This window comes from Mytilus californianus, unplaced genomic scaffold (assembly GCF_021869535.1).
Source record: "Mytilus californianus isolate M0D057914Y unplaced genomic scaffold, xbMytCali1.0.p SCAF_13, whole genome shotgun sequence".
NCBI classification, from domain to species: Eukaryota; Metazoa; Mollusca; class Bivalvia; order Mytilida; family Mytilidae; genus Mytilus; species Mytilus californianus.
The window spans coordinates 41,985,230-41,993,130 of NW_026262615.1; positions in this window are offsets into that span (position 1 = coordinate 41,985,230).

Here is a 7,901-nt window from a genome sequence, read left to right on the forward strand (position 1 = left end):
CAAACATCCATCATGTTCCATATATATGTCAAACTGTTTTAAACTAGCTGAAATGGTGCAAGTTTGGAGAAATTATAATTAAGATGTATATGTCTGGGTTATGGATGGAAATCTGATTAGTTCATTAGATTTTAAAGAAATACATATTAAATGACATGTATGAACAGGCAGGACATGAACCCCTGGGAACAAACCTGCATTAATTTCGACCTATATATGGTGCACTGAATATGCTGAAAGGTCTCTTGTAGTGAATATTAAATATACTTTTGTATATATGGTCACCGTTTAGGGGTCTGGAACTGAGCACTGCCAGATATTCAACGATTTAGTATACAATGTACATATGTGAGGGGCTGGGGCATGACAATACCATATGTGTTTAAGCTGAGAAAGTTTTAACATAGCAATCAATGTATAGGGATTGGGATCTAAATACTTTTCAGTAGATATTAAACAATTTATTGTACAATGTTATACATGTTATATGGGCACAATGTTATATGAGGAGATACTCCCCTCAGGAACAAAACCTATGATGAAACAGAGATGTCATGCCATGGCAATTAAGAATAGACATGTATGTGGTTTAAGGGTTGGATCTAAATCATTTTCCAATTATTTCATGATTTATATGACATGAGGGGGAAAGGCATGACACACCAATGTTGAAATGTAGTGCAATAGAAAGGTCTAATTAAATTATGGCAATGAAGAATAGTTAAGGGCTGAGAATGTTAACCTGTTGCAATATTAAAATATTTACAACTAGATATCATTGAGATGGGAGCCATCTCTGTGGGCCCCGCTGTGAATAATGTGTGGTAAAAAATTTGTATCTTTATCATTGGACATGGAGTTGTCAAATGAAACCAAAGTTTTTGACCTTGACCTTTGACCTAGGAAGTTGTACATAAATTATGACACACCCTCTGGCGTTGGTTTATATACATATCAAGAATAAACTTTGAAATCATAACGGTTCTCAAGATATAGAGCGGACACTATCTTTACCATAGGACATGGGGTTGTCAACTTAAACCAAAGTTTTTGACCTTGACCTTTGACCTAGGAAGTTGTACATACATTATGACACACCCTCTGGTGTTGGTTAATATACATGTCAAGTATAAACTTTGAAATCATAACGGTTCTCTAGATATAGAGCGGACACGATTTGTAACGGATGGACGGACAGATGGACAGACAGACGGACAGAAAGACAAACAGACAGACTGATCACTATAGGGCGGCCGCCATTCGGCGGGGCCCTAATAATCAGGGTATTGTGCAGTTAAGAATATATATGGGGCTGGGAGTTGAACAGTTTCTTTGAAATTTATATTATTGACCATTTATTATATGAGTGCCCTCACTTGTTTAGGGACAAAATTTAAAAGTGTGCTTGAAAGATCTTGACATGACAAATATAATATAACAGGTATATGGTTTGGGATCGATGAACTTGAAAATGTCTCCTAAATATCTTTATTTAACATAAATATCAGAGGTCAAGGTCATAAGTAATTTGTGATTGAACAGGACAGGTTGTCTTGAGGTTATTCACACCCTGCCAAATATCAAAAGCCTTTGTCAAAGGATAAAAGTGAGACTAAGACAAACAAGAGTGCACACGCTGAAATGTCTGTCCTGTTTAATTGACCATTGATTTTATGTTGAAAGTCTTAAAGATAAAGGTTTTACTACAAGTATCACACAAACTTAACATTTTTAAAGATCCATGACAATGAGGTCAAGGTCAGGTAAAAACTGTCGCACAGACATGTACACCTTACAATTATTCCATACACCAAATATAGTTGATCCATTGTTGATGATAATTGAAAAAACCAGACCAAAACACAAAAACTTAATGTTAACCAATGAACCATGTAAATGAGGTCAAGGTCAGATGATACTGGTAAGACAGACATGTACACCTTACAATCATTCCATACACCAATTATAGTTGACCTATTGCTATTAGTATTTGAAAAACAGACCAAAACACAATAAAATGCTCCACTGGGCGCAGCTTGAAACGACCGCAGAGGTCGAACCCTGAACAGTTGGGGCAAGTATGGACACAACATTCAAGCTTGATACAGCACTGAATTTGGATTGTGATTAAATATTTGACACAGCATAGGTTTCTGACACAGAATGAATGTGATCTAAGAACTTAAAAATTTTAAATTTACCTATTCAAACCATATCATTATTATTTGCTTTTATATATAAATCAGAAATAACCAATTTAAAATGGAAAATTTAAAAAAAAAAGGAAAAAAAGGAAAAAAAAATCCCTCCCCCAAATTTTTTGAACCCCCTTATGATTCATCCCCCCAAACTCAATCCCAGCCTTCCCTTTGTGGTATGGTACCTTGCAGTACAATTTCAGAGAGATCCATACACTTGAACACAAGTTATTGTTTTGAAACTAGAAAAATGGTTATTTTTGGCCTCTTTTTGGCCCCAAATTCCTAAACATTTAGGGCAATTACCCCCAAACTCAAACCCAGCTTTCCCTTTGTGATATGGAACCTTGTAGTACAATTTCATAAAGATCCATACACTTACACACAAGTTATTGTCCTGGAATTAAAAATGCTTGTTTTTTGCCCCTTTTTGGCCCCTTATTCCTAAAATTTTGAGGCAATTACCCCCAAAATCAATCCCAGCCTTCCCTTTGTGGTATGGTACCTTGCAGTACAATTTCAGAGAGATCCATACACTTGAACACAAGTTATTGTTTTGAAACTAGAAAAATGGTTATTTTTGGCCTCTTTTTGGCCCCTTATTCCTAAACGTTTTGGGCAATTACCCCAAAACTCAATTCAAGCTTTCCCTTTGTGATATGGAACCTTGTAGTACAATTTCAGAAAGATCCGTACACTTACACACAAGTTATTGTCATGAAACTAGAAAAATGCTTGTTTTTTTGCCCCTAATTCCTAAAATTTTGAGGCATTTACCCCCAAAATCAATCCCAGCATTCCCTTTGTGATATGGAACCTTGTGGTACAATGTCAGAGAGATCCATACACTAACACACAAGTTATGTCTGGAAGTTACAAAAATGCTTATTTTCGGCCCCTTTTGGGCCACTTATTCCTTGACTGTTGGTACCATAACCCCCAAAATCAATCCCAACCTTCCTTTTGTGGTATTGAACCTTATGGTAAAATTTCATAGAGATCCATTCACTTAAACTAAAGTTAGAGTGCGAAAACTAATGTGTCTTCAAACGACGACGACGCCAACGTCATACCAATATACGACCACAAAAATTTATTTGAGGTCGTATAAAAACTTAACATTGAGCAATGAACCATTAAAATGAGGTCAAGGTCAGATGACACCAGCTAGACAGACATGTACACCTTACAATCATTCCACACACCAAATATACTAGACCTATTGCTTACAGTACTTGTTAAACAAACCAAAACACAAAAAATTAACAATGACCAATGAACCATGAAAATGAGGTCAAGGTCAGATAAAACCTGCCAGTCTGACATGTACTCCTTACAATCATTCCATACACCACATATAGTTGACCTGCTGCTTGTAGTATCTGAGAAACGGACCTAATCACATAACTTTAACCTTGATCACTGATCAATGAATTGAGGTCCAGGTCAGGTTAACCCTGTCTGACGGACATGTAGACGTTGCATGGAATACATATACCAAATTAAGTTATCCTAGTACTCATAATAAGTGAGAAATTCAATGACAAAAAAACTTCATTGCTGAGGTCTTTCCATTCCACATGATCTGTGTGCAGTGCTCACAACTTACTAGAACTTCCAACAGTCGTACAAATGCAACACAAAAAATGATTTTATAAGGGAAATCCCAAAAATCATTAAGATTAACAGAGCTATAAGGTACTTCGATACTTTTGATTATGTCCTAAAATTCAGTTAGCTCATTAAGGAGAAGTTTAAAACATTAGGGGTGTATAATACTATTGTTTAGCTTAGCAGGAGTACTTATCATTTAGAAAAATAACCAAAAGACACAATATAACATTCTTCTATGATTTATTTATAAAACTTGTAGACTGAAACAAATTATGCAAAAGCAGAAATATATTACAATGCATCATTAAAATGTATAAATAAAAGAACTGTAAAATATATATATAAACTTATTTATTTTTAAACGACATATTAATAGAAAAGATCATAGGAAATGGATTCAGGAAGCACATGTTGCCGAACCAATTAAAAGATGAACTCAAGAACACCTTTGCAAATTCTTTTTTGATAATTTTTATTTAAGTCCTCATTATGAACATCTACCTAAAAATATTAAAGGGTTTCTACATAAGAGAAGAAGAAAGGCTTCATAAGGACTTGAGTAAAGGTTAAAGACGCTTCTTTCAAATTATGCACCAATTGTACTAGCTACTCTTTATACTGTGAGAAAATTTACATTTACTTACATGTAATGTATAGGTCAATTGCCAAAGGTCATGATCAAGTATCAGGAAGTGCATAAATGTATTGTAACTGATGAAAGGTTGACTGAGGTGAAGTCTGGTTTTCTTTTTGTGTTATGTATTAATATTTCACAATTGACTTTTTCATCCTAAGGCATAATGTACAAATGTTCTAATGATGTCTGTTTTGTGATAATATTTTAACTGTATAAAAATAAAGATTGGCTGGTTAGAAACATTTATTCAATTGCACACATCTACTAATGCTATTTGCAGTCTGCACCAAAATCTTTTCCAAATACTAGACCGAAGACCAATATTCAGAAACTTTTTGTATACGTCTAAACAAAGCTTTCCAATTACTTATTAGTTTGAATAAAATTTTACTAGTCTGGGGCATAGGACTAATGGTTAATGGTGCAGACTGTATTTGGAATACTTCAACTTGTTGATTTATGCAGAATTTAACAATTTGTAAATATAAGTCACTTATATAGACATAAAGAACAGATTTTTGTGACTTTAGCTTTTTGACAGATTTTCAACTAATAATTTGAACAGCTTTTTATTGGCATTTAATATATAAGAGTTATGGACCTTGATTTTGATATCTGTATTATTTTTTTAGATTTCCTGTTTACAGCTTGAAAAAATGTTATTAAATAGTTTTTATGTTTCTTTGACCATTAAAATAATTTTTTTTTTTGGCAATTTAGAGTTCACTCATATATATATATATATATATATAGATGGATTCTGATAAGCTGAAACATTGCTTGACAGAATGATTTGAAGTATTATCTTGTTGTAATGGACTGTCTTAAGATCAGCTACCTATGGAGTTGATACATTGAAGTTGACAAATTAAAAGATATTTTCATCAATTATGGCTGGTGGCGTTTATGATTAATATTTTAAAATAAAAAGACAGTATGTTTAAACACATTTGTGTACAACAACAAGAAAACAAAAATACATTTCAAAATATGTTTCTCAAGCAAGAATGAATCCAAAATTTTTATTTAGGAGAATGCAATGCCCAAAAAGTATGTGCTAATATTACATGTACAAAAACAAAGGGAAGGAAAATACATGTACATTTTTCTTTGCCTCCTCCATGAATCTTCACCTGAAAAAGTTATGGTACTGATTATGCTGATAAAGTTGTACTTTTTAAAAAATTTTAATTTCCTGTAGTTTCATGAAATATCAATTTCCCTTATCTGTTTTGAAAAAGAGGATAACTAAAAATAAAATTACAAATAAACATGATATTACCACTCAAAATGTGATTTTCACTATATATATTTTTGCCATTTTATGGTCCCAGAATGAAATATCAACTAAATACAAAGTAACTACAAAGTAAATACAAAATGATAATAAATAAATAAACAATTATGAGAATTTCCCTCAAAATATGATGTTCACTATTCTTTTTTGGCCTAAGAATGAAATATTAAATTTATCACCCCTTTTACCAGGGTAATATTAATTGTTTTATTTATTAATTCATTCTTGGTCAAAGATTGAAATATCAAAATTCAACAAAATGAATATTCATAAGGTTCACAAACATGTTCTTTTCTTGTGAGAATTAAGATACATTTTTTGTAAATAAAAAGATCTAATAACGAAGAAAAAAAATAACAAAAGAAAAAATAGAACAACTAAATAGACAATGTAAAAATCATTTTTTGGCACAACTTGACAACAAATACACAGCTACTTTTCCATAGGTTCTATTTCTGTACCAAAAATCTGTAGTACTGGGAATCTACTTTTAATATTCAGTACTATTTCGTTATTTTAAAATTATTGTGATATTTAGGTATCTGTATTTTACAGTACTTGATTTGTACTTTAAATTTAAGTACTACAGATTTTTGGTTACTACCGTTACATTTTCAGCATTTTGAAAGATTGTCTATTTCAAATCTCTTTAAGTTATGATTTTCAAACATGGGAATATTGTGATCACTGTTGGTATTATTTCTGTACCAAAATTTTTAGTACAAATCAAGTACTGTAAAATACAGGTACCTAAATATTACAATAATTTTAAAGTAAAGAAATAGTACTAAATATTAAAAGTCAATTTCCAGTACTACAGATTTTTAGTACAGAAATAGTACCTATGCAAAAGTAGCAGTGTACTGAAAACATAATTATCAATATAATATAATCTATAAATAAATTACAGCTGACCTGTATCAACCCACAAATAGACATGGGGAAAAACACACCTACATCATGGACATTTAATGCATAATTATATACAATTGCTTAATAAGGCTTCATAATCTAGATTTTATTAAATCAGTTCATCATTTGATAGAAGATTTTTTTCTTTGTGAGATTTTGATATAAATTCATAGACCCAAAAAAATGATTTGAGAGAAACCAAAGCATGGCTGAAAGTAATATATTATGACATGTTTAAAACAGGTCAATTTGGGTCAGGCTTAGTCCCACTATGCTTTAATATAAAGTGGACTATTTTAAATAGTAAATAAAAATCATGATAAATGGACTACTACTCTAGCAAGGACAACAAAAGGACAGAAGTTTATTAATAAATATGCATGTTTCATATTGACTCTGTAAAATTGCGAGCCTTGGTGGCAGATTGGTCAGGGGTTGCTATTCAGAGGTTACTATTTGGCATAGTTGGTTGGTACTTAACCTAAAATTATTATTTTACTGAGTGTCAATTTTTAACCAAACCTGTAAAAATAATCTCCAACATATCAAGATATCAAACAAATATTTTGAAATCCTCTTCTTAGCACCATTTTTTTTCATAGCAGATGGCTATGGTTAAATATTTGCTTATGATTCAGGGGGTGGGTGTTTCATGGTTCCTAATTCCCTACCCCCACTTCCCTCCAGCTCTTTACTCCAAATTCCCTTCCCCTATTTCGAAATCCTTCCCCCTTATTATCAGACAAAAATTGTTAAAAAAAAATTTCCCAGAATATCCCTATTTTAACTCCCCCTCTTCCCCCTGGTTCCTGCCCTCAGACTACCGCTTCCCTCCCATCCCCTCATTTCCATGTTCCCTTTCCCCTGTCCAACCCTTAGGATTGTACTGCAATTGATTACATAAAGTGCTATGGGAATACAGAAAACAATGACATATAAAGCTCCGCCTATTCACATGAACAAACTTTTGATTGACAGGTAGAATGCATAACATGAACAATAACTGTATCAGGTAATGAAACACTTTTCATGAGGAAACAAAATCTTTTAAGTCTATACCAATTTAAAAAATATTAAATATTAAAGAAAATTCTTACAGAATGTATAATAAACTGTTAACACAGAGATATGTCTCGCCTATTTGTTATTTTGATAATGCAAATGTTGAATTTAAAATAGCAATACTTTAACATGTAAGTTATGCAAATATTCAATGTCAATGAACCATGACTGAAGCTACAGG